General features: G+C 38.2%; 1 long non-coding RNA gene across 1 annotated transcript; it reads right to left on the reverse strand.

The window, feature by feature from the left end:
- Positions 1-22,157: 22,157 nt before the first annotated feature.
- LOC124169690 lies at positions 22,158-24,571 on the reverse strand. The gene is made up of 3 exons (XR_006867199.1): positions 24,233-24,571; positions 23,699-23,794; positions 22,158-22,643 (listed from the first exon to the last, which is right to left on the reverse strand). It is a non-coding gene; the product is annotated as an uncharacterized LOC124169690 (long non-coding RNA).
- Positions 24,572-25,114: the final 543 nt, after the last annotated feature.

Below are 25,114 nucleotides of genomic sequence, written 5' to 3' on the forward strand. Positions count from 1 at the left end.
GTACCAAAAGAAGGTATGGAATTTAGATTTTATACAAATACATTTGACACATCTCGCTAATATCACTCTAAGTAGATGGCATGTAGTAAGATGGTTAAGGAATACATTACTCTTAAAATAAGACCTCTCAATGTATTATTTTTAATGTTTAAACAATTTATCTTATATAACCGAGAAAATATATACCTGAGAATAAGCCGTAAAATGCGTTAAATATTGTTTTCAAATATCAGAGTGTGCATTATAGCTTTAATATTCTTCTTTGAATTTGGTCTCGTCAACTTAAATTTTTTTTCTCAAAGTTATAACAGTAACATCGTCCATTTTTTTCCAATTTTTTGCGATTTTTCACTGAACCAATAACCTGAGAGTAACGCATAATATAAGATACAGTGTCCGGTGTGATGCGGTGGAAATCTTTGATATTCAGCTTATTAAAACAACTTGTCTGTTTCCACACTATTTTATTTTCACCGACCTTGTGCTTTCGGCAACTTGTGCCTTGACAATGGCACAAGTTGCCGAAACCATGGTCGGTGTAAATAAAATAGTGTGGAAACAGACAAGTTGTTTTAATAAGCTGAATAACGCATAATATGTTTGACTAAAGTTTTTGAATTGAAGAAATGAACCCGTTCGTAGCACCAACAACGGAAGCAGCTGCCGATGGAAGCGCCACGAGTGGTCTGCGTAGCAATCTGCTGGAATTGACTCTTGGAATCACACGGAATCTACTGGAATTGGCAGTCGAAATAGGATGCAGAAAAACCAGATTTGTAAAATATGACAGGAAAGCGATTATCATGGAAATCCTACCCACAATGCTACAGGATATTCTTCGCCGAAAATTCGCAAACTTTCTCGAATAGTAAAATGACTATTTTGAAGGATATTACCAAGTCTCACGCACCTCTTTCACATGTGTTGGGAGTTGGACGAGGATGAGGAGGAAGATTTTTTTTAGATGATGAGAGATAAAGACTTATGAAGAATCCAAAAGAAAGATCTCCCTTTCAGAGGTACTGGGGTTGCTTCAAATTCTGGGAAAAATAAATATATTTCATAAGATGGTTTGCACGTAATCCTATACCGGAAATTTCTCGAGTCGAAAAGAAGATAATTTTGATAAAATATAGACCGTTTAAAAGACGGCGAATTTTAGAGAAAATATTTATTTTATGTCTTTTTTAAACTCTATTAGATTTTGACGCCGTGGAATATAATTTAACATGGTATTTAATTTTTTTAAGGATAACAATCGCTGTATCGTAAAATTTAAGTAAAATCTGCAAGGTTCAAAAAGGGAATAACCTCTGCTAATGTGAGGGCATTGGGAATGTTTTCTGCGAAGTAATAATGCGATAAGGATTTATAAGAACACAGCTCACGTTTATAAGTTTGATAGGAAAACCCTAGAATAGCTAAATGACCTTCTTATTATAAGTAGCATTTATATGGCTATTGGTAAATAGAAAACAGCTATTAAATCTATGCAACTCGGTTGGCCATCAACTAATTTTGCATTTGGAATTAATTCATTGGATATTAGAGTGAAGATGTGGTATTTTTTAACCGAAATTTTGTACTCATAAATTTTAACCCGTTGAAGTAAAAAATTATTAATATTTAAAGTACGTTCTTTTTAGTATATAGAGTTACTTATAGAGGAGAACTATCCATGGCACAACAGTATAATATTATAACTTGGTGGTATGAACTTGTGTGAACAAAAGCTGAGATTAGATGTAGAAAAAAGAATCATATTAGTCGTTACAGACAAGAATTTTTCTAACGGAGCCTAACATATCGCCATTATCATATAATTAACGTGCAAATTTTCATTTATTGGCTATATAGTCAATAGATTTTTTAATTGCGCGGTGAATTCTGAAGCAGTCTCTTGTCGTCGCGACTATAACATAAACCAACACTCCCATAAATTCGTCCTTTTAACACCTCCACACGCGCATTTTTTCGCGCTAATTTTGTTCCCATTTACGTCAAAAATCGCGTGAAAATTAGCTTCCACCATTTTGCATTGTGAAGACGTATAAACTCTGTTAATATTTTCCACGAAAACTGAAAACGCCGTTTTTCTATGATGTTTGTTATTTTTGCTGCGTGGGCATTGACATGGCAACTGACATCCCGTTCAATCACAGCTAACCATTTTTAAAATTGCTCCATCATATCTGGTTTTTATCTCGAAAAACGTCAAAGTTAATAATATTTCTCACTTTTGATGATTTTCCTGATTATGAGCACATCGTACTGCAGCACGTAGAATTTCTCAAATTATTCTTGACTCCCATATCCAAATGCCTAAGCATCAAACTTACTGAAAGGATTGATCCTAAGCTTTAAACGACGTTCAGACAATGAATACCATCCTAGTTGTTGTAGTAGACTCATAAAGCTAATTGAATTGTCGTATCCGCCATTATCTCACCGATCTAATCTTCGCTGCGCGAGCTATATCTCATTTAGTAAATCTCATGAAGATCCTATAAATATTCACGGCGAACTCCCAGTGAGGTATCACGAGAGAAAAGTAGCCCGTTTCTCTGAATTATTCATCACAACTCCTGAAAATTCTTTTCACGAAACCTAAATTAAGATTACATTGTCCTATAATCTGTAAAGGCCTGGTTACACGAGCATTAACACGTACGGGTTAATGTCTAAATGGATGAACGCGAGAATGAAAGCAAAAATGCACCATGTAACCACCCAACTTGTGCGAATGCATGCACAGAAAATAGAACCTGTTCTGATTTGGTTCATGCATTCGTACACATGCTCCGTTCCTGTCCACCAAAATCATTCATGCAAACAGACATTAACTCTTACGTGTTAATGTATCGTGTAAACAGGCCTTAAGATACGTTTACCGTAAATGAGTTCATCAGAAAATTTTAAATTTTACAGGCTTTTTTATTTTAAAATAAAACGTGATTGCAATTTTGCTCAATTATTGTTATTCGCATGATGCGTTTCGGCTCACAGAATCGTCGAAAAAAGGTTCGGTGAAAAGGCCAGGGAAAACGGCGAAGATACGGAAAAACCAGGGTTAGGAGATTGAAACAAGTACATTTATTACGTAAGCCCACAATAATTAATGGTTCCCATCGTCACGATGACTGACGCATGCCCGAAAAGGATATATGATAATTAAATGGTTCGGAGAACTTACACAAGCCCCGAAAATGGCGCTTGGGTTTCAAGGCCATGCGAGATTGCACATTCATATGTTTAAAGCGACAACCACTCTTACGCTCTCTCCACAATGCATAAAGAGAATAAGAATTTGAAGTGGTCTTGAAGCTATAATTACGATTTCAATGCGTGTACGTCGGAAGTCTTAACCCTTTCACTGCTGTGAACGCACTTTTTCTTCCTCCGTGCCATACACTATCGCCGAAGCACTTCGAAGGGACCCTAATCCAGGACCATTTCCTCGACGAGCTCACTCTTGCTGGCCCCTCTCTTCGACCCTCGGAGCGGGGGGCCTCCCATACCCAAACGTGACCGCTCTGACTGCATTTGGAAAATCTATCAATCAATGCGATCTTGAAAACATGATTGTTTGCATCGCACTCCTGCCAATCAGGCATTCAAGTACGTCTTTGAACCGTGTTTCTGCGATTAAAAATAAAGATTTTGTTAACTTCGCTAAAATGGCCAATTTCCGGTGGTCCGCAGCCACGTTTTTAGAAAAGTTAATAAAATCGTTATTTTTCAACGCAGAAACACAGTTCAAAGACGTACTTGATTGCTTGATTGGCAGGAGTGCGATGCAAACAATCATTTTTTGATGATCGGATTGATTGGTTGGTTTTCAAATTGCAGTCAGAGCGGCCACTTTCTGGGAGGGAGGCCCCCCGCTTGGAGGGAGGGGCCAGCGAGGGTGAGCTCGTCGAGGAAAGGGCCCTGGATTAGGGTCCCTATTGAAGGTGTACTATGCACATCCTGGAAGTACCTGCTCCATGGCCCAACAAAATGCATTTTGACCTTTTCGCCGCATGTGAGGAGAAGGTTTTCGGAAATTGAATAGCAGTGAAAGGCAGCAGGCTTCTTCAGGTCGATGAAGACTTCATCGACCTGAAGAAGCCTGCTGCAATGCCAGCGAAACTGTTGTCTGCAGAGACCAATCTACGCGGTGCTAACCCCGAAAACCTCCACCCTGAATTAAGAGAGATGTTTTGCCAAACGGATAGATATGGGAATTCGTTTTTCCCCGAACCATAAAGGACTTAAATAAACGCTAGTCCCAACTTCGTTAGAGCACTTCATTTTTTTAGCTGTAAACGGCTGGTGTCCTAACACCCCCTGCCACACGCCTTTTAGGCGGCTTGCGGGGTATTATGTAGAAGTAGATGAACTCTGGAGGAAGATACCTTTCCCTTCCCGTCTCGCCCTCTCTGCATTTCAACGGTTATTTTCCAACGATTCGAAAAGTGGACTTGAATTGTAAGGATGGGTCAACAATATCGTATTGTGACACGGAAATAAAACAATTCAAAGGAAGAATCCGCTTAGGAAAAAAAAAGTAGGAAAAAAATCAGATTCCGCAAGTGTACAAAAAGAATTTCCTCGTAATGAAATAAAATGTTCAGTGAAGATCATGAAAATAACTGTGAATAGCAGGCTTACGTGAAGGAAACAATAGAAATAAATCAAGAAAAAAAAGCATTTTAGGGGGTCGAAATTGAGAATCCGAGGAAAGTTTAAAAAAATGAGCCAAACTATAAACCCCAGCGGCTTCTTACGCAACATTCTTGGTTTCGGCGAAGTTAGTTATCGTGTCGTCGTCAAAATATGTACCGGGAGGAATGCTCAAAATAGCGCAAGGATAAGTATTCATGTCAGACGCCCTCGGAGAAGGGATATGATTTTTTTGATCGTCCATTTCGAATGGAAATCCTGCACATTCGCTGCGTCGGAAGGATGATAAGGTTTAACGGGCAGTTTGATGGCGCCCTCGTTCAAGCACTACAAGTCCAATTCGACCGCAGGGATTGCTTGGATCCTGCCAAGTCTCAACGCACGCAGCTTTTAGAACGCATCGCTGATTAAATCTGCACTCTGGTTATGGTCTCTCTGACGCAACAATCAATTACCCTGGTTTCCTGTTGACTCGAGCATCCGAACAGCCACGGATGCCGTTCCAGTTTTGAAGATTGCAGATAACACAAAGCTCTAAACCTTATGCGTTATCCGAATTGCTTCAAGTTCCGATTCCTTTCAAACATCCGCTGTGAGCAGCGTGTAGTTTTACGATAAGCGAATCGTAACTAAACCTCACGCTGTATCGTGTATCCATGACTGCCTGCAATGATTGCTCCAGCTGCAATTGCGTACAAGTGTGACATTGGTAACAGTTCACTCAGGGCCGGAATTAATGGAATAAAACTTTATGGCAAACATATGTTTTTCTTCGTTTAAATAACGCTTCGACCGACCAGAACCAACTTTCATAGTTTGGGTTTTGGGTATAAATTATGCGTTTCCGGACCGAACATTTTCCGCTGCTGTGAACAAGGATACCTAACTCGGAAAGTATGCGTTTCTGGACCAAGGTTTATTGGACTTTTTTCTTGTTTTTCTGGGTACTACCACCTCTCAAAGTATTGGATACATTCTTTCGTACACGATGCATACACAAGGGCATGCCGGGTTTCAAAATCATTTTATTTCCTATGAAACAAATATATTTGTCGCTGAGCTAACATTCAAAGTAATTGTTAGCGGCGCAGAATATGAGATAATCTGCGGTATTTGCAAGCACGCGCCTTCAATATCGATGCAAAAAGGGTGTACATTAACAATTAATTACAAAACAAACTACGCAACTTTGACATGCGGAATCGGAACTAGGATTTAGGAACTGATGATATAATCTATCAAATTAGCAATTCTCCATCCATATTCCTCGCCCAAGCTAAAGATCTTCTACTATTTCTATTACAATATTTATGCTTCATCCTCTCGATTTGTCAACGAAATAATTATTTACTGTCACTTTTTCCGGTTTGAAATGCAATGACAGACCTTACCTACATAAAATGGCAACGTTAGTAAATACTAGTTTCGCGCGCAAGGGCATTCGTACATACGACTTTTTCGGTCCACGATCGTACGTGCATGCGTGATGATCACTATTGCTTGAACGGGGTATGACACCGCTGTTTTCATAATAGGAATGAGAAATCGTTAACTATCCTAGCCGTCAACTTAGACACGTAATCCAGGCCTCCCTGATTAATTAAGACAACTCGGATTCGCGTAATGTTCTAAAAAAATTAATTTGCCATCATCGCTTGAGAATTGAAATCATGTGTCTCCCTCCATGAGTTGAGGGAATAAATTGAAAGCAGCCCATCGCCACATGACCTTGGCAAAATATTTCCATCGAATGACCAGTATAGATTTACTCCTTTAAGTCTTGCCGAAAAATACCTCACGAGAATAATTTGAAACGGCGATTAAAATATAGTGTTACGTGAATCATTTTCTTCCGCAATAAATCAATTCAAACCAATCTGTTCCTGTCCAAATTTATTCCAAAGTAAACCGGTTGTTGCGTATTTATATATCATGTTACGGAATGCGACCGGATACATCGAGATTAATATGCTCCGATCAAGCCATTTGAATAAATATCCAATGAATCTCTTTAATTGTGGACTGAAAACACAAAAGTATCAATTAATATTTAGAATGCGGATTAAGTTTTGGCCAACATATAAGTGTTTTCGCAATGTTAGTACTCAAGTCAGATATTTTTCTCTGAACACACTCCGCGGATTTATGTAATCGTAATATACCGCACTAACTATTAGTACTACAAAATACTCGCGTACTAATGGGAGAATATTAAAATTTAGTTCATTACTATGTAACTTGATTGAAAACCAGAATGGCAAGGATGAAATAGATCGGCCGAGTGAGTAATAAGGAAGACCTTTTTCGAACGGGAGAAAAGGAAAGTATTCTAAAAATCCTTCTTCTTTAGCGAAAAACGATCACCCTCGATTTTTTCTGAAAATTGCCAATTTTATCCTCGTGCAGTGGTTTCATGAATAGTTTTATCGACAAAACTATAATATCAGCTTAACCCTTTAACGGCTAGCGTGCCCATATGGGCACAGCTGCAGTGGTCTAAATAATTTCGAATAAATTCCGACCCAAACATTATAGAGCATGCTGTTTTCTCCAAAAATGATTACAATGTATCACTTTATTCGGTTCGTGTGCTTACGGCCAGCATTTGTACCAGCAGTTGACTGTGGCATGATGGGTATTCTTACTCACTCTGTTCGAGGTGGCAAAAGAGGAAAAATGGCGAAGTGTCTTCAGTAAATGCGATTTTTTTCTTTTTTATTTTTTATACTCGGCTAAGTATTTAATCTTATCCTCATAATGAATAATGTAAACTTCGGTTTTTTTTGCCAGCATTGTGATATCTTTCGTATGAAACAAGGAATTTGAATTTATTTTTGGGTGATCCCATATGGGCACGCTAGCCGGTAGCCGGGGGTGTCTTTTTTGGCTGGTGTCCTTCGCTACAAACGTCATTATTGGGTCTGTTATCCAATAATTTCGATGTAAAACGCTAAGTTTTTGTCAATCTTTCATTTTTTTTCTTATATCACTCGATTTTAACGACTTCAATATTTTTTGCTGTATTTTTTTGTAATATTTCCATTAATTTTTAGTACAAAAATACATTTTATACTATTCAACACTTTTATTCATGGTGCTTGCGTTATACTTTGCTCAACTATCCAGTATGAAGAATGATAGGGCTATTTTCTACCACTGGTAGACATACCCAACAATCAAGTGCATGGTGGAAGGGTTAAGGATGAGAAAGCTAAAACATGATGAATCCATGATAAAATATTTTGGCAATCATGGCTACAAACAGTTCATACGGGGTGAAACTATAAGTTTCGGCTTTAAAATATAGTGCTTGAATGCTCCTCAAGATTACTTGGTGGACTTTAGCATATAGCAGGGACTGAGTGCTGAAGAAAAAAATAACTACCATAAATTCGTAGGTAAATCCTTTTCGTATTTGCTTATCATGTTGGACAATTTACTAGAGCAAGCGATAAATCTTTTCCATTTATTTTGACAATAGGTTTACTAGCTTTCCTCTTATAAGTCAGTTAAAATCTCAAGGATGTGAGGCTACTGGAACAGTTGTGAGAAAAAGGATACTCAAAGGTCGAAAAAACAGCTAGCTAAGCGGCCCCGCTCCTTCCATGGTTTCGCACGGGAGAAAATAGGGAATATTGTTGTTGTTAGATAGAATGATTTTTCGGTAGTGACTGTCAAGTCACCTTGCCAATGTGTACACCCACTCACAAAGGTCACGAGATTCCCGCGTGTTACCTCAAAAATGGTACAAGTTAGGCAGCCAGCAGTGGCAGAGCAGCTCTATATACAATATTTAGATAGACGGAACTGATCTCACGGATCAAAATATCAACAGATACAGGAATGCTATCAGAGGAAAAAATGGCGATGGTCCACATGAAGCTATTTCCTTGATGCTGTCATTGTAAATGCCTGGATCAGTATGGAAAATTCTGGTTCAAATATACCGCAGTAAACCTTTAGGCGAGAGATTGCACAAGTGTTTTTGTAATGAAAATGTACCGTTTCCAGAGCTGGTGGTCGTATTTAATATTCCCTATCAAGTGCAACTAATCATAGAAAGTCTGATGATATAAGGTATGATGGCAGGGATAACCAATTTGTCCCGTTTCATAGACGCCGATGTTCTTATGAAGAATATTCTTCCCGCGCGCGCTCAGACTGTGCTAAGTGCCCAGGTGTTTGCCTTCAATGAAATTCTAACTATAATACTCGGCAATTGAAAATCCAATATATAGTATTCAAAAACTCTACCAGCAATAAAGGACTAATTCTGTTAATAAACTCATCGATAACGTGTTTTTTTATTCAATAACTGTTTTCAAATCTGTGTTATATACTGTTAAGATCTTCGGACAGCCAAAAAAATGTTTAAACCGAAAAAAATATAGTATAATGACTTGAAATTACTTCAAATTGCCAAATAAAAGAAGTATAATAGGTAAATGCGAAAATATATGGCGTATCACGCAGTAAAAATAAGAATTATGATGGTTCGAGCGATTCTTCTGCAGAATGCAGACCGGTGGCCGGAACGGCTAGCGTGCCCATATGGGCACACCCCCTCTAGCAAGAAAGAATCAACAGAATTTTAAAACTAAGTGTTTGTCTGAATCCTTAGGAGGTAATCAATCAGTTTTTAACGGAAAAACATAATAAAACTCCGAAAAAAAACTCCGCTGTTTAAGGGTTAATTGACACTTCCTTTACTTCCATTTGAAGGGTTTGTTATATATCTATGGTTAATGATGAAACAAAATCTTTGATAACCCTTCAAATGGAAGAGCACATGTACAACCTTGACCTCACATATATTGTTAGCGTGAAAACAAAGGAAATAAATAATCTGGATAGTTACTCACGCTTTATTTGAGATTATGTATCGAAGTTTCAACTTTCTAGCAAAATTGTTTTTGAGGTTTAGGCCAGCTTTTTTCGATTCTAGCTCACTGTGCGCCGTTTTAAAAACAACTTCGACGCAGCTAACCCAGAAACCATGAAGAGGAATGCTTTGGGTTGAATCACTCAATGGGTATTGGTAGGGACCAAGGGTGTGCCAATACTCGATCCTACCTTATAGAATAAACTCATGGATGTACTTTAAAAAATGACATTTGAGCTCCCAAAACCAACACTGCAATAATGGTAAGTAATTGTAGGATGCGACCGACAGGTGAGGTCATGAAGGAAGAATGGAGAGAAACCCGGCGTCGGCATTAGCCTGAGCTCCTAACGAAAGGCGCCAAGGGGACCAGGGGCGCAGCTAGGAATGAAGGCTAGGGGGGGTTATAGGCGCAACTAATCCTGAGGTGTGTGGTATACCCACCAGGATAAACGGGAGGTACGGGGACCCTGCCTCAGAAAATTTTTCAGATAAAAGGTTCATAATGGTGAGTTTTATGGCTTTCTGAGGGATATTTTATCAATCCTTACACTCTTCTGAAATTAAATTAATCAAATCAAGTAAAATGGATTAAACTTAAAAGATTCTCTCAGCTCTGGGGGGGGGTTTATCCCCCAAAACCCCCCCTCGCTGCGCCACTGAAGGGGACCACGGCTTAACGTCCCATCCGACGGACGGAGTGTTTTGCTTGAAATGTCCTCTACACAACACTCAAGCAGGGATCGGATAGTCTCTGTAAATCCTCCCTCCAAATCCCGGGATATGAACCCCAGCTCAAAGGGTGGAGAGCCAACACTCTAGCCACCACACCAACCCGATGCCACTGCAACATTTAAAGATACAATTTAAGGTATTCGCCACTTTAAGTCTGCAGGGGCGCAGTTAAGAATTAAGGCTAGGGGGGGTTTTAGGCGCAACTAATACTTACAATTAGATGTGTGGGCGGAATTGCATACCCGCCAGGGTAAGCGGTATTTGCGGGGGGCCTCCTCCAGAAAAATTTTAAGATTAATGGTTCAAAGTGGCGAGTTTTACGGCGCTCTGAGGGATATTTGATTAATCCAAACACCATTCTATAAGTAATGCTAAACCATTAAGTAAAATAGATTAAACTTAAAAAAATGAATGAGCTCTGGTGGGGGTTTTATCCCCCAAACCCCCCCCCTCCCTCGCTGCACCACTGCATGTTTGAACTAACAAATGTGGCGTTCGAAATTACAGGGTTTATTCATCGAACACTGATCCAGCCGAAAGGCATTATTACCAACGGAAAGGTCGTCATATGCATGAGAAATCATCCCCTCCGATAAAATGAGACCTGGGGATGGTGTTGGTCGAGGTGCTATTCCAGCCTCCTTCTGCGTTCTTCCAATGGACCACTCCCTTCGGCTTCCACGAAAATAAAATGAAGAAAATAAAATAAGACAGGCGTCACCCGTCTCGTAACGTCTCAATTTTCGATTTCGTCGGCAGATGAGATGACTATCGGCGGGCGCGCGATAGAGTTAACGGTTCCCGCCGACAGAGGGCAGGGCGGGAGTCGTCCTTCACGGCGCTTATCTTTGTCAAACTTAGCCCAAGGGCCTGCACAATGACTCGCGTAAAAAAATATCCCAAAGCTCTCATGCGGAGGAGTCGAATAAAAAGCCCAAATGAAAGGTAAAAGGCATCATACTGTGTGTGCTAGGAACAGATTCCATTTTTTTTTCAAGGACGGCTTCGGACTTCACGGGAAGTTTTCACTGTCATTGTCGAGATCCACACATGTTAGACCAAGGGAAAAGTTGGAATTTGCCGAAACAAGCTGTAAGTAGATGTGGACTCCTCCAGATGCACAGAATAGTTGAGGTGAGCTGAGAAAGATTGGTTAAGGGAAGAATCAGGGCCTATTAGAACTAGAAAAATTAGAATTAAATTTATTTTAAGCACTTCACAAAAATTATTTAAAAAAATAAATGTTTCAAATTGGTGAGTTTTACGGCTTTTGGAGGGATATTTTATTAGTTTCTTTTACATTATTCTATAAGTAAAATTAATCCAATCAAGTAAAATGGATTAAACTTAAAAATTTCTCTGAGCTATTGGGGGGGGGGATTTATCCCCTAAAACCCCCCCCTCGCTGCGCCATTGTACACGATAGTCCTCCATATATCTTTTAAAAATATAGATGGGATAAAATTATTCATTAGATAAAGTTCCTGAAATTGGTTAAAAACCATCACACAGGGCGTTTTTACTTTTCCACATCGGAGGTTGAAGATACGTCTCTTTCGGGTAAAACACCGCGTGGGTCCAGTGTTTTACCCGAAAGAGACGTATCTTCATACTCATCGACCCGCGGAAGCCTGCATAAGGAATTCACATCGGAGGTTGTTCAGCACATCTTTGCAGATGATCTTCATCCACATTTTTCTAGCTTTCATCGCTTTGATACTTATTTCGTTCCTCACTTTCCTGTTGTTAAGTTGCACTAAATTTTAATGTGGCATCTAAGGAAAAGTTCACAGCTTCATTCATCAAAAATAGCGCAGACAGGACAGCATCTACCACTCTCCTGATTAATTGTTACACCAAACTTCCGCAAATAAGTTGTTTGAGGTTTTTAAGCCGCATCGATTTCTTTTCCGAAGTTAACTTATCAATTACATAATCATATCATTCATTACTCTTGGATCCGATACTCTTCCACGAGTCTCTGTTAGAAATTAGTTAAACACGGTTGCAAATCGCATTACATTAATCAATAAAACATTGCGCGTTCAAAATTTTTTTTCACAAAATTGCAAAATCGACCAAACCCTAATATTGGCAGCCTTCTCACTGTTCATTTAGCACAGTTCTTCGTTATTTGTTTTTAATTAAGTTCGCTATTGACGTATGGATCCAGGAATATCACGTTGGAAGTGCTCCATGGGATTAATTATAGGTTTTTTTTCTATTATCCGGCCACAAGAACTGGTTCAATATGATCTACGTCAGATTATTATTACCGGATCATCAAAACAATTAGCATTATATTCACCCTATCAAGCCCTTGGCGTGAGAATCCAGTACCCTCGCAATATGCGTCGAGGGAACGATCGGAGGTATTCGGATTGAAAATGAAGACTAATTGAAGATGTGGAAGGAATACTTAGAAGAGTTATACAACACAAGACATATTGACCCGCGAATGATTGAAGAAGAAAGTGAAGCCGAAAAGGATTACATTGGGAGCTTAAAATATTCACATCCGAATGTGTCGCGTTTTAAAGGAACTACAGATGAGTAAAGGAAGTGGCATACACGATCAGGGGCGCAGCTAGGAATTAAGTCCTAGGGGGGGTTTTAGGCGCAACTAATACTGGGGAGTTTGGGGGTATTGAATACCCTCCAGGGGAAGCAGGAGGGGCAGGGGCCCTCACCTAGAATTAAAAAAAAATAAATGTTTCAAAATGGTGAGTTTTACGGCTTTTGGAGGGATATTTTATTAGTTTCTTTTACATTATTCTATAAGTAATATTAATCCAATTAAGTAAAATGGATTAAACTTAAAAATTTCTGAGGTATTGGGGGGGGGGGGGGGGATTTATCCCCCAAAACTGCGCCATTGTACACGATAGTCCTTCATATATCTTTTAAAAATATAGATGGGATAAGGTATTATTTCAGCTCTAAAAAAAACATCTGCGGCATCACAATAGAAAGCGTGCAAAGGGGCTTCAAGAAGAACATAATATTTCATATTCCCAAGAAGAGAGCGGAGAAGCCGAACATTCTAGAACCATTTTCCCTTGCGGCTTCGATGCGTCGATGATATAAAAGAGGAATCATTTAGATGAGAATCGAACGGAAAGCAGAGGAATTCCTGGATGAAGAGCGTTTCGGATTTAGGAAAAGCAAGAGCGCTAAATAAGCCTCTTGGGATGATTGCGAGAAAGAAAATGGAGGATAACAAACCAACATCATCTACAAAAGGCAGTATCAATAATTAAACCTAACATATGGCTAAAGACGAACATCAGTGATCAGTGTGTTGTTTGGTGAAGACTAACTGAAGCAAGGACTGACTAACCAGATGTAAACATCTACGGAGTCTCCTACAAGCGAACACAAAATGGAAAATTACAAAAGGGGATAAAACAATTATTATTCTCCTCGAATCAAACCGGGATCCCCACAGATTTATAGCGAGTACCCTAAAAATCACTGAATATATGTTTATTTGCAATAATAAATACATTTTTCCGTTGCCAAGAGGGTAAATTAAATTGATAGGTTAGTTTACTACTTTTGATATAAGAGTTTTCAAATATGCCAATTTTATGGAGTTATTGATATGTAAGGGACCTGACTTACCCCACTAAAACCCCTGTACCTGAAGGGGCTCAAGAATCTATGGTTGCTCAGGAGGCTCACCTTTACGATTGCGACAAAAATTCACGACTTTTTTTCCCCTGAAAAACGTTCGTCGACTCAGAGTTGTATGGAAGCAAGAGGGAAGAATTGAGTTTCATTCAACGTTTCCCCCCTTGCTCTTATTTATAGTTCCACGGATCGTGAGAGAAAGACATGGAGGAGGGAAGCTGGTGTGGGTTGCTAGGAGGCCAGGGTACTCCCTCCCTCCCCGTGAGATGATAGCCGGCAAACAAGAAGTTTCGCTTTGCAGGCCGCCCCTACACACTCCTATACCGAAGCGCAGTCTTCCGAGTGGCCAGCAAGCGAGAACACCATTCCTCTCCATTTATACTTCCGCCCACTTCCTTTGAGGTTTGCGAGGAAATGTCGGAACAAGAGGGAGACTCCTGAGAGTGGTCAGCCGAGAGCGAAAACGACCCGATATAGCACATATCGACCTTGACCCCCTTACAGAAAACGTCCCCCACTTGACCCACGGCCATTTTCCCACTTCAACTCTTCAATTAGAGGGTTGCTAAATCTACGTACTAGGTACTCCGCAAGCCGCGTCGAAAGGGTGTGTGGCGGGGGATGTTAGCTCACCAGCCGTAAACGAAACGATAAAGGATTTAAAAAATTATAAATTCTGTAACTAAGTTCCACATCTTCCATCTTCGTCAGTGCCAGCGAACTTCTCAGCTGCCACTTACTACGCTTTTCTCTATTGCTTTGCATACCCACTTTTTATTTTCATTCCATATTTTCTGTTCCCTTGACAACTTACTCAAAAAAGCAATAGCATCTTTTTTTCCTTAACAGTATCTTTCTTTGATGGCTGCCTCTATTGTTTAATTTTCAGATATTTACAGCCCTATATATTTATACTCTTCACAGTATCTTATTCGTTGCCATCCTTCCAGGATAATAAATGTATTCCTCCCATGTCCATATTTTGTTTTTTTTTTCTGAAAGTCAAAATAGGAATCCAAGTGGCCACACTACAGCCCGTCCTACTCAAGAGATCTGAATTTCGGTCCTCACAAAGTCTTCTGGAAGAAGAGACATAACTTTAGAAAACAAATTTCTTAAGATTATGTTCGAACAAATTCCTGCGGGAGGTACAAATTTGGAGGATTAGGTAAATAACTGAGAGAAATGTATAAAGATCCTGATTAAGTGGTCACCATAATAAAGTAACCGTTGAAGATGGGTGGGCATTGTTTCAATAAGTGAAGATTACAGAATGGTCAAATAAGTGCTGAAAGAAAAGCCGATTGGCAGAAGACCTGTGGGTTATCCTTGCAAAAAATCCAAATAACAGTTTTTGAAGAACTGTATGTTAGTAACTACCCAATCTGTAGCACCGAATCATTGAAAATGAATTAAAACTTATCTCTAGGTTTTCTCAATATATTCCGCAATTCATCGTTACATTAACAATATTTTAATACGGCTTTGTATGAAAAAAAAAGTCACCCTCGAAATACGGTAGTCCTACTTTGAATGCTATTTTCTCGAGAACTTCTTCGCATATCAACATAAGGTTTCATACAATGAAGGAAAGGAATCTTGGAGTCGCAAACCCTTTGGAGAAGATCTTTATAATGATGTTACTAGCGAAAAATAAATTTTTGCTAAATAAAACTTCGCTGCTTTCTTTATTTCACCACTTACAGAAATAAAAAATATCAATAAAGACTGGCGGCACCGCATGCTCGCACAATTGAAGATATTTGGAGGCTGTAGACTCCAGGGTGAAGACCAGGTGCGGGAGGGCCGGAAAAAACTAGGATGAAGGCCATTGAAGACAATGGCGCAGCGAGCAGTTGGGGGCATTAACCCCCCCCTCTCACTGCGCCGCCCCCCAGAGCTCAGAGAAATGATTAAGTGTAATCCATTATACTTAATTGGATTAATATTGCGTGTGTGTCTATTAATAGTGCGAGGATTAACAAAATATCGCTAAGAAGGACGTAAAACTCAACATTTTTAATCATTTATCTTAATTTTTTTTCTGGTGAAGGGCCCCCGCACCTCCCGCTTACCCTGGCAGGTATACAACACCCCAGACCCCCAGTACTAGGTGGGCCTGAACCCCCCCCCCCCAGCCATAATTCGTAGATGCGAACCTGGTTGAAGATATGGGGAAACCGAAGGCAGATTGTTGACGAGGATAAAAACCATATCGGATTTGACCGGGCACGGAAGTTGAGTTGTCAATGAATGAAGCGTAAGGTCCTTGCACATTGCTAGTTGCCATAAAAATACAGAAACATCTGCTTAGGGATGCGAATGGACATATCCGATGCAAGCAAAATCATCTTGACTCGAGAGAATTTTTAGCGCATATCCCTCTCCTTGTCTGCATTACGCTCAGTTTAATAGCCGCCGATGGAAAGCAATTTTACGAGTCTGAAGCTCCAAATGCCTCGAAGACGGGCTGATTAAGTCCATTAGCAGTTTACTCTTATCGTTTTCCGCTTCTGTGCCATCGGTTTTGAAATAAACAGCTTCTAATATGGCACCGAAGGTCATCAATCACTATAGGGATGACCGCATGCGTTGAGGGAAATGAGCCGACCATCCATCAAGCAATGCATGGTAAGCAGGCACGCAAATCTAATCAATTTTATTAACTGAATGAAAAAACTTTGAACAGAAAACTTTGTGCACGTAATGAATAGTTTGAGGCGTCACTTGGTGTAAAAGAGTCGTTTTAAATGTAAAAAATCTCTGTAAATTTCCCATGAATATAAAGATAGTATGAATAGATAATAGTAGGCGGGGAAAACTTGAGCAGGTAGCGCAATTCAAATAATGGGGCAGCACATTAAAGGAAAACGGATACAGTAGTACGGACATTAGGAAGAGAATTGCATCAGCAAAGGAGGCGCTCATGAACAGGAAGGAGCTTATGAGAGAATCGTTATGTAAGAGTTTAAAGAAAAGGTTAGTGAAGACTTTGATCTGGAGTGTAGCGCTCTACGGTGCGGAAACGTGGACACTTAGGAAGGAACGACGAAGTGCTGGACATGGTGAGTGAGGTGAGGCAGCTTCTAGAGGAGACTGGAGTTATGGATGGAGCGAATACTTAGCGGGGAGGGGATGTAGAAAACGGTGTTAGTGGGTACAGAGTTAGGTAAAGGAGGGAGAGGAAGGAAAAGAATAGGATTTTTAGATAGAATGAAAGGGAGTACATGTGGTAGGGAAGTGCTTGAAGGAAAGGGAGGGTTCCAGAATGCTTCTTAAGTACCCCATGGAAACCTACCATGATCGGTAGAATATTTTAACAAAAATAATCACTTCATACGACCGGATTCTATTCTGAATCTTTGAAACTAGCTTAGCCGAAAATAACGTTTTACAAGTGTAAAATATCCATTCCCCTGCACTTCTACTGGTGATTAATAAGATAACCGCCAATGGAAATCTTACGATAGCGGAGCGGTCGCAATAATAGTACAAAATTATGTGCACGACGATACATTATCACCACGATATGAATGTATGGACAGTTTAATATACACAGCAAAATAACGAACGATCGGAAAACTCCGACGACAATCAAAAAGTAAATGTGACATATTCATTTTATAAATCAGAGGCGATATAAGGGATAGAATACTTGACTATATAGGTACACTGTTTGAGACTAAGTCCGAAAATGGTCAAACCAAGATGGCGGAATTGTGACCACGCTTAAAACTCGAATACACCGCCTCCAGTGTATTAACAACCACGGATATATACTTCTGTATATATCTGTTCTTGCGACCTTCTTGATATTACCCGAAGAGGTTGTAAATATGTGGAGGGGGCACCACTGGCTCCGATCGAAGTGTTTCAGGAATGGGGGTGCTTGGGTAGGACGCCCACTTTGACTAAAACTTTGAAATTCCCACAAGGGTCAATACTTACTATTTGATGAAATTTTTGGTCATAACTTGTTAATACATTAAAATAAACTTTGGAAAGCACACCCTAAACCTTTCTTGCTTTCGTATTTCATTTGAAGGCTTCACGAAGTTATGTTTGAAACACATTTTCCGCTGGGAAAAATTATTATCAATCGCCACGGTTACGTTCTACAACCAGCTTAGCTGAAAATAAAATTTTACGAGTGTAAAATACCTAGTCATATCCCTGCTTTTATACTGCTATTTCATTTTTAATTACCCAAAGGAAACCTAGCAATTACAGTGGAAAAGTATGTTTTCAAGGATATCCCCCACAAGTACCTAAAGTGGCTAACAGGACGCGGAGTTTATACATTTTTGTTTTTTACCAAACTTAAATGAAATGATTTTAATGTTGGCTAGGTAACGAAAAAGAAATTAATTTCTGCACCTTATCTTAATACCGTATCAAAAATAAATTACGCACGATGTACGATTACTGGCGAAGTTCAAGAGCATAGAGTTTATTATAATATCTATTTTCAAGGGATTATACACGTCCAGCTGCAAGTAAATAATACCAAAACCTTATTATGTCAAACATTTTTTGATTTCTACACTAAAACCTTTACTCCCAGTGAAAAAGTGTATATCTCGCGAAATATTTATCAAATCCATCTATCACGCTGCTGTATCGTTCTTTAATGAGATCGTCCCCTGTATTGCAAAGTTAAATTTGTTATTGATTGAAAGCTAAAATCGGACATGGTTTTCCAAATTTATGCATAAGTATCATTGCAGTAATTACTTTGCTTTCTTTGAATACCTAATGTAATCCATTAAGTAACTCTTGTTCGATATCAATGTATGTTGCACCTACGATACACTATTTCCGTTTCTTTAAATATACTTAGTGTACCCACTTTGTCGCTCTTATTACACAAAGACGCTTATCGGGTATTAAAAGCATTAATTTTGTGAATTCCACTTTGTAAAATATAGGGAAAAAACCATTTCTAATGCAATTTTATTACATGAGAGATAGGGAGAGAATTACGATTATAGCCATTCAATCGGATGCAAGTGCATTAACACTTATGACAATACGAAGAAAAAAAATCGTATGCAAGGGATATTCACGCTAAACCTTTGAATTATATTTTAATAAATCAGCAATAGTAGTATGTGCATGGAAAAAATTACGCTACATAATTGTGCCTTGCAAATAGATATTCCATTTTAAAGGTCGGCGTTTGCAAAAGATGTTATTCGGGGTGTAATAGCAGTCTTGTATAGGTAGCTTAAGTATGTAAAGTTGATTTCCTCTGCAATTAAATGAATGAATACCAACATATTGACAAAATCTTCTCGCATTCTCGATAAATCAATGAAAACTTATCGACGTTGACCTAATCACATGACGTAAACAAAAGCCATTGTTAGGTGTCTCTTCGGTACATGAACCCCCTTCATTCATCCGGCACGAAGACGAAAGGTGATTGCCACGTTAAACAATTTTACTTATTGGAGTGATGAGTGCGATACTATCGACGTGAATCCTTTGCTAATATATAACAGTCACTGCACTTTTTCTTCTTTGTTTATCTAACTTGACATAAATAGGACATTGTAAGGTTTACATGTTGTAATTAATTGAATATGTTACTTATGGCAAAAAACAGACATGACAAAATAATTCTAGCAAAGTTAATAGTCCAATAATAGTAGATACATAGAAACAATTACGCTACATAATAGTACCTTGCAAATAGATAACATAAATTAAGAATATAACTTAAAAATTAAAAATTGATACCATTTCAAAGGTAGATGTCTAGAAAAATTGTTAATCAAGTGATGCTATAATCAAATGCAACTTATAAGACCAAGATATATGCATGAGTAAAGTAATAAATCAAGTAATAATAATAATGACAAAAAAACGCCCGTTCGGAGGTCGTCGCCTTGGGCTTTCAGAGATTAGCTGACTGTTTAACGGCCAAATAATCTTGCTCTAAGGTCGCATCATAGCTCCAGGCAGGTCGGTCACACGCAACTGGAATTAAGTGTCGCCATTATGAACTAATTCAGGAAGACGATCCTATCATCGGGTTCGGGGAACGGAAAGTAACTTAACTCTTAAAACTGGATACAATAACTAATGAACTATTTAACATTAAACTCCGCATGCATCTTGTTGAAAACCTTTTCTCTAAAATACATGGGTAGAAAATTTTGACTTGTGGATCCGCAAAGTCACTATAAATCCGCATATGCAATGCATCTTTCCAGAAAACAGACAAATGTGGAATAAAATGCATTTACAAGTCAATACCTGCATTGCTCCTACCATGCAAGTGTTTTAATGCCACGAATAAACGCACAAATAAATAGATGCAATAAGGTGCAATTTATTTCAAAATATAACATACGTAATATTTGAGCATGATGCCGTTAACATGTAGGCCTTCATTCACGGATTAATAAATGTTTCAACGGATAGTAATGCATATCGATGAGATATACTCCGCAATGCTCTGGTGTGACTAAAAGATAAATGAATTTTTTTCTTAATATCAAATGTCCAACAAATTTAGCTGTAGCGAACTCGGCTTCCTTCTTTCAAAAGGCTTCGGCGTTGAGTATATGAGTAGAAAAAATGCTGCAACACAATGATGAATGATGATTATCCAATGTAACGAGAGAATTTCGTGAACATTTTGTATAATGTTTGTGCAAACAGCAATCTTAAATCTAAGCAAATTATTTTCATATTATGTAATAAATTTATAATAATGCGTTATGTATTTTATTTAATTAATAAATACAGTTAATTCATTGAAAAACAAATAAATATAAAAAATACATTTTCCCATTCATGTCTAAAGAGCTATTTTCATTGCATTTCCATTTTCTCCTATTTTATTATGCCAGCGGCATTATTTAGTTTTCATACTTATTTTTTACCCTCATTTTTTGCTAGGATCATTTTAAGATTTTTTAATTAAGGTGTGTTAGCTAGGGCCATGTCGCACGTAGTCCCTAGCTTGTCCTGGTACAACCTCATGAGGGTCGCTTATCCGAAACCCCTTCCTCAAGTAACTCACCTCTATCCTTGACCCCGGGTGAAAACTGACCACCTATGATGCAATTTTAACCTTTGCAACTACGAAATGTGGCAAAATATTATTGCTTTCACCGCTGACCCGCACAAACGTGCGAACAAGGACGTATCTTAACAGCGCTTGGCCGTGTGGTAGCGCCAGTCTACGCATACAAAAGCGGCAGCTTTAACCTGGTGCAATGTAAGTTACGGGAATGGCGGTTAGTATTTTTAGAAAACACACTGGTTTAATGATAGCACTGGAAGTAATTCATCATGCAAAAACAAATAAGCAGAGAAGTAATTCAATTCTTTAATGATATGAGGTAATGTTGCCAGTAAATAAAATATATCATAGGAAATAAGTAAGGTCAAAAATTTTTTGTCCAAAATAATACCACATAGGGGCACGCCCATCGAAAAAAATTACATTGAAATAAAAATCGAGTATAAAAACTGTCAGAAATATCATTTACATTGCATAGCACTGAAAAATATACAATGCGCATTCCGAAAAAGTTCAACTAGTTAACGGCAAGGAAAACAAGAGCATTACAATAACAAGTGTATTATTAAGATATTACAATTCGCTGTACTGGAAAATAAACATTATTGGTGCATTAAAATTTCGTTCAAATATTGTTTTTTTCAAAGAAGACATAATAATAAACGAAATAAAGCAGTGCCACTGAAATGATGATAATAATGAAAAAAAAATTGAAAAAAAAACAAATTTAATTAAAAAATAATGTATTGGAATACATAAGTGACACCAAGGAACAATACATAGTGATAGCAAAAGCCATAAGCATTACGATGAAACACAGCAATATTATACTCAAACATACTTCATTCAAAGGAACAAAAAATACACAAGGAAAGCATTTTAAATGGAACAAAATACTTCGAGCAAAAAATTGATACAAATCTGTCACCAAACATCTTCCATGTACATCGACAATCCACATAATTTGATATTAAACTAAGGTACCAGACTGCTTTCGCCAGAGGAAAATCGCATGCCACCAAGAGTTTGCATATGGAAATAATTCCATTAAATTATCAATTAAATGGTGCAAATAGACTTTCCTCTGTTACTCCCCCTCCCCACGTAGAGGGAGCAGTTTGGATTTGAGGGGGAGGGAGGGTGGGTAGGGAATTATAGTGGAGGAAGGGACAATTAGTGTTAGTTCTACTACTACTACAGCAAGCACACAAAGTCACTCACGCACTCACTCACATCATACAAAATGCATCATTCACACAAATACGATTCAACCCATACCAAGTACCTATCGCAGGGCCCACCGAGGTCTAAAAATCCGAACGTAAAAATAATTCTCATAGCTAAGATATGTTTGTCGACGGCCTAAGAACTAATTAGGTTTTATCTAACGACCTGGTAGATAACCTACGCATGTTGACTACCTAAGAATTAAGTCGGTACTACTGCCCTAATGACCGAGTATATCGATTCCTACTCTCCTGCCTAAATCCTACGAAGTGCTGTAAAAAAACAACATATTACAATAAATAAATACAAACACTTAACAATCAATAACGCAATAATAAAAAGCACACACAAATAGACCACTGATGAACACCACACGAATCCAGGTCTTCCTCTTCATTTCTTCAATCTTGGCATACAGTTCGACGCACCTCTTGTCCAGGAAAATGCAGTTCTCAGCAATGTCACCTGTTGCAAAAGAAATTAACCAATTGTACTCACGGTGAAATTGATTATTGCAACGCTTTTTGCTCTCCAGTATAATAAATATAATTATCACAAAAAATATTACAAGGGTCAGAGCAAGATAGGATTGAATGATGCATTTAAGTCAAAGCACTTACTATTTTATGCGGCATTTGAATGTAACAAAATATATTCATTCTTGATAGTACATATATGAAAATAAAATGTGTCTGTATTAAGTTCTAGCACAATGACTACTTGCATATATCATTACATTGACTTCATTCCTAATGAAATATATTTTAAAATGAAATTTCATAATAACTGTTATCTATGAAATAATTTCGAAAAGTATCTGAGGAAGAAAGAACAAACAATATCCTTATATATCAATGAAGGGTCAACGTAAATCTAATGAATTTCAATTTCAATGCATGCAGTGTAGACGAAAAATGACATAAGAAAACAAATTATGGTAGAGGCGAATGAATTTGGTTATTGGGAAGAAGAATAAGTAGCGATGGAAGAAGCAAGGAGGACACTATGAGCAGAAGAGCACAGGTGAGGAGAGCATTCTACCAACCGAACGATCAACTTACTGCAGGAAATTTAAGAATATAAATAAAAACAATTCATCACGAGTAAAATATTTAACTTTGCGACAACCCATTCCTAGGATTGCTGACCACATGCGATGATAGAGGATCATCAATTGTATTTGATATGAAAACAATGCAGAAGGGAATCCCTTCATGTCACATTTAGGGAAAATGCATCATCAAAAAGTATACCAAATTACTAGTAGTATATGGACTTTTCAAGCTAACGTTTTGTTTAAAGAAGAATATTACAATACCACTGGCTCGAAATCTATATTTATAATAAATTTTGATTTAAATTGGAAAAGCATAAATTAATGAAGGAGTGATAGAGAGCAAATTCCATAAAAAGAGTTTGCTCTTCCTTAATTTAAAAACTGAATGAAATCTTTTAATTTCATGTGAAGGGCCTTAACACATGTTTCGGGAGAAATGGAAACAAATTAAATTCACCCCTACCTTGAGGTAATCTCGTCCAGTTCTTCATGTCTTCTTAATCCAGAGCAGTACTGTCTTTTACTCAGCTTTTCCTTTTCTCCCAAGGATGAGTTGTAGCTGTGAAGAGAAAAGTGAATATTGTAATTGGCACTGTGTTACAACGCTGTAATGACTAAAAAATAACATTAAATTATCAAACACATAAGGTATCTGATAAGAAGTATCATGATCGATATTGTTTTACTTGAAAAGGTATTCTGCACGAATTATAAAACATACAAAATTAATTTACAGTTTTAATATATTTAATAATTGCACTCAATGTCTAAAAAGTTGGGGAAATAATATTTCCAACACTGTCTCATGTACGTTAAATTTAACGGGAATCATTAGAGAGACAAATTTTGAGACAAAAATGAAAAGATAGTTCGCTCAAAATCATAGCGCATCTCAGAAAATCATTGCAAACTCTCTTAATTTTCTGAATTAGTGAAGTGTTAATTTTGAAAGTGAGAGTCGAATAGAAAAATAAATTATAATGGAATAAAATCTTACTATCAGATGATGGCGCCAACTGTTTTTTTCTTCGACAGGAGAAGAAGCATGCTGTATCTTTTCTAACTTTTCCTCTTCTTATACAGCGACGACTTGATTCTGTGGAGAGGTAGGATTAGTAGGCACATACAAAAATAAAATACCCTTGCACTAAAAATCCCCAAAGCCTCGCATACACTCCACGACAACATACAAGGGGTACCTTTGCACTTAAAACAAGTGAAAGTCCCATTCCTGTAGGCTGCAATGGATTAGCGTGCAAACAAAACTTTGGTTCAAAAGGCTAAAATTAACGCACGCATATAACCACCTAGCCTTACGTTACGATAGTATTTTGGTCCTAACGACCCAAAGCAAAGCTAACACTTATTGCTAACACTGTCCTCATGATGTGGTCCTCTTCGACCGTTGTCTTCTCATCTTGAAATCCAGCGTTGACTTCGATGTCTTCATAGCGTTGTCTTCCTTCTTCAGCTCTTCATAACCAGCGATGACAAACCTGCGGAGAGGTAGGATTAGTAGGCACATACAAAAATGAAATACCCTTGCACTAAAAATCCCCAAAGCCTCGCATACACTCCACTACAACATACAGGGGGTATCTTAACACTTAAAACAAGTGAAAGTCCCATTCCTGTAGGCTGCAATGGATTAGCGTGCAAACAAAACTTTGGTTCAAAAGGCTAAAATTAACGCACGCATATAACCACCTAGCCTTACGTTACGATAGTATTTTGGTCCTAACGACCCAAAGCAAAGCTAACACTTTCACTGTCCTCATGACGTGGTCCTCTTCGACCGTTGTCTTCTCATCTTGAAATCCAGCGTTGACTTCGATGTCTTCATAGCGTTGTCTTCCTTCTTCAGCTCTTCATAACCAGC

This window comes from Ischnura elegans, chromosome 12, assembly GCF_921293095.1.
Source record: "Ischnura elegans chromosome 12, ioIscEleg1.1, whole genome shotgun sequence".
Classification (NCBI taxonomy): Eukaryota; Metazoa; Arthropoda; class Insecta; order Odonata; family Coenagrionidae; genus Ischnura; species Ischnura elegans.